This window comes from Palaemon carinicauda, chromosome 11 (genome assembly GCF_036898095.1).
Source record: "Palaemon carinicauda isolate YSFRI2023 chromosome 11, ASM3689809v2, whole genome shotgun sequence".
Lineage (NCBI taxonomy): Eukaryota > Metazoa > Arthropoda > Malacostraca > Decapoda > Palaemonidae > Palaemon > Palaemon carinicauda.
The window spans coordinates 8,968,203-8,972,044 of NC_090735.1; positions in this window are offsets into that span (position 1 = coordinate 8,968,203).

Sequence of the window (3,842 nt, forward strand, 5' to 3'; positions counted from 1 at the left end):
GTGGGGAACCCTTTTTTGGAGGAAGGCCATCTTGCAATTCCTCAATGCTCCTTGAGGCCGCATAGAATTTTGTTGGTTATTTTATCGTCCAAGTAATCTATTAGTAATGTAAAGAAAGAGTGACAGATTTATACAAATTTAAAGCATCACAATTTCAAATATTTGAATTAAGTACTTTTTATACAAGTAATCAGTAAATGAATTATATTGAAAACTAAATTTTAAAATATTTCATTCAAGTTTGGGTAGTTTTCAAATTACCGTAAGTAAAAGAATAATATCGAAAGCATGTCATTTTCAAATTACTTTAGTTAAGAAAGTAGGTTCTTAGTAACAAAGTGAAAAATAAAATAATATTAATCTTTTGGAAAAGATTGCTTATGAATATCAACAATATAGCCTTTTTAAATATTTTATATAGGGAAGTAGGTACTTTTTAAACAATCACATCTCATAAAAATGCAACATCTCGGTAAAAATGTTGTATCAGTTTAAACACACTTAGCTGTTTTCATTGAAAAAAAAAAAAAAAACAATTATTTGCTTTCTTAAGATGTTCAATAAATCCCTAGTTTTTAGCCATCATAGCTGGAATACCATCAGTGCATAACTTATAATAAGGAAGTAAAATTTAGACATCCTTTGTGACATTGATTATGTAAGTTGTTAAAATGTCTGTTCCTCTTGAAAGCACAAATAAAATATTTTTATGCCAAAAATCTGGAGCCTGTTGACTCACATAAGTCACAGTGAGGAGATGGACAAAACAGGAACTCTCTCGTTTATCATACGTTAAATCACTCACTCACTACAACTAGCAGTTTTTCCTTGTCAGCTGCAACAGCTGTTGTAGCTGACAAGGAAACTGCTGGTTGTATTAAGTTAGGATTCATTGAATTCAAGGAAAAATTGCTTCCATTCTCTGGGTGGTATATCACTGAACACAACTCTCCTATTGTCTGTGTGTACATATTTGTATGTGTGTACATACAGTAGAATGATTTCAAACACACAACATTCAGTGTCAAAGCAGAAATATACTACACATACTGTACAGCTATCAAGGGCCGTAGAAGGCCGCACTCGATGGTCCAGAAGGCCGTATGCAGCCTTAAGGCCACAGGTTCCCCATCCCTGCACTCTGGCCTATTCTTTCCACATTTTCCTCTGTCAAACACCTTATAACAAAGATTACCAAACATTTCTTCTTCACTCAAGGGGTTAACTACTGCACTGTGATTGTTCAGTGGCTATTTTCCTCTTGGTAAGGGTAGAAGAGACTCTTTAGCTTTGGTAAGCAGCTCTTCTAGGAGAAGGACACTCCAGTCTTGGGTAGTGCCATAGCATCTGTACCATGGTCTTCCACTGTTTTGGGGTAGAGATCTCTTGCTTGAGGGTACACTCAGGCATATTATGCTAGATCATTTCTCTTCCTCTTGTTTTTTTTAGGATTTTATAGTTAATATATGAAATATTTACTTTAATGTTGTCACTGTTCTTAAGACATATAATTTGATTGATAATTACTTTCCTTGTAGTTTCCTCATTTCCTTTCTTGACTGGTCTATTTTCGCTATTGGAGCCCTTAGGCTTAAAGCATTCTGCTTTTCCAACTAGGATTCTAGCTTAGCAAATAATAATAATAATAATAATAATAATAATAATAATAATAATAATAATAATAATAATAATAATAATAATAATAATAATAATAATAATAATATTAATAATAATAATAATAAAAATAATAATAATAATAATAATAATTAATTTTCAAAGTTGACAGAAATCAGTCGTGTTTGCTGTCAAATGAAAGGAAAGAGACAGAACACAACAGTTCAATAGACAGTAGGATTCTAGCTGTCATTGGCTAGCTAATATTTAGACAACATTTTCTAGTATATCCTTTGTCCTACAAAACATATATACCAAAATGAGACACTGTTTAAAGGTTTAATAGCCGCTCATGAATGGCAGAGGCATGGGACAGTGACATTGCCCTATCAAGCAGGACAATGCCCTAAAGACTGACCATATATACAAATGATAAGCGCCCAAGCCTCCTCTCCATCCAAACTAGGACCAAGGAGGGCCAGGTAATGGCTGCTGATAACTCAGCAGATAGAACTATAGGCTCCCCTAAACCCCCCATCCTTAGCACACAAGGATGGTGGGGCTGCAGCGACCAAAAGCTAACGAGTTTCAGCTGGACTCGAACCCCAGTCTGGTGTTCACTAGTCAGGGATGTTACCATGTCGGTCACCACAACCTTAGCTTTATTCAATCGTCTACTTTAGATTAATTGGTTCAGGTAGAGCAGGAAATTGAAAAAGTTTTCGTTTTCTTAATTGCCCATCGATAGCCACTTCATAGAGAGAGAGAGAGAGAGAGAGAGAGAGAGAGAGAGAGAGAGAGAGAGAGAGAGAGAGAGAGAGAGAGAGGAAATCAAGATTATATAGATTATGAATATACCCGCAATGAATTTGATTAAAATACTGCTCTTAAACTCCCGAAGTTCTCTAATCTGTAAAATTAATTCATTAAAACAGAAATACAGAGGAAATGAATAATCTATTATTATTATTACTATTATCATTATTATTATTATTATTATTATTATCATTATTATTATCATTATCATTATCATCATTATTATTATTATTATTATTATTATTATTATTATTATTATTATTATTAGCTAAACTACAATCCTAGTAGGGCAAGCAAAATACTACAAACCCTAGGGTTACAGCAGGAAAATAGCAGGAAATAAATAAAATATTAGAGAAATAGTGATTAAAAAATATAAAATATTTCAACATCAGAAACTACGTTAAAATAGATCGGTAATATACAAACTATGATGAAACTTAAATTAACCTCTTTAAAAAAAAAAAAAAAAAAAAAAACTAACTAACTAACTTTGTATTCTTAAGTACAAATTAATGATTAAATTGATTATCAAATGTATAAAGGCACAGATAGGCCTTTCGTCCTAGCACAATCTTATCTCATTAACTTCCCACACCCATGATTAATGAGGAAGACATAATAATTAATCAAATTAATCATTTGATTAAGGCACCAATGAGCGTCGAATTTGATTCGAGTCTCGTCTTGATTCTCTAGTAGAACTATTCGGCCGTTTCGTCACTTTAGGATTTACATAAATTTGTTAATATTAATATATAAAAGAAAGACACAACTGTAAAGTAATTAGCATATTTATTTAAACTATTAATATCTATCTATGTATCTATCTAATAAAAAAAAGTGCTAAAACAATTAGCATATTTAACTAAAAGTTTAATATCTGTCTATGTATCTAGTAAAAAAGTGCTAAAACAATTAGCATATTTAACTAAAAGTTTAATACGTCTATGTATCTAATAAAAAACAGTGCTAAAATAATTAGCATATTTAACTAAAAGTTTCATATATATGTATCTATCTAATAAAATCAGCGCTAAAATAATTAGCATATTTAACTAAAAGTTTAATATCTATCTATGTTTCTAATAAAAAACAGTGCTAAAATAATTAGCATATTTAACTAAAAGTTTCATATATATATGTATCTATCTAATAAAAAATAGCCTTAAAATAATTAGCATATTTATCTAAGTTTAATATCTGTCTATGTACCTAATAAAAAACATTGCTAAAATAATTAGCATATTTAACTAAAAGTTTAATATCTATTTATGTTTCTAATAAAAAACAATGCTAAAATAATTAGCATATTTAACTAAAAGTTTCATATATATGTTTCTATCTAATGAAAAACAATCAGGGCTAGAAGAATTAGCATATTTAGTTAAAAGTTTGATATCTATCTATGT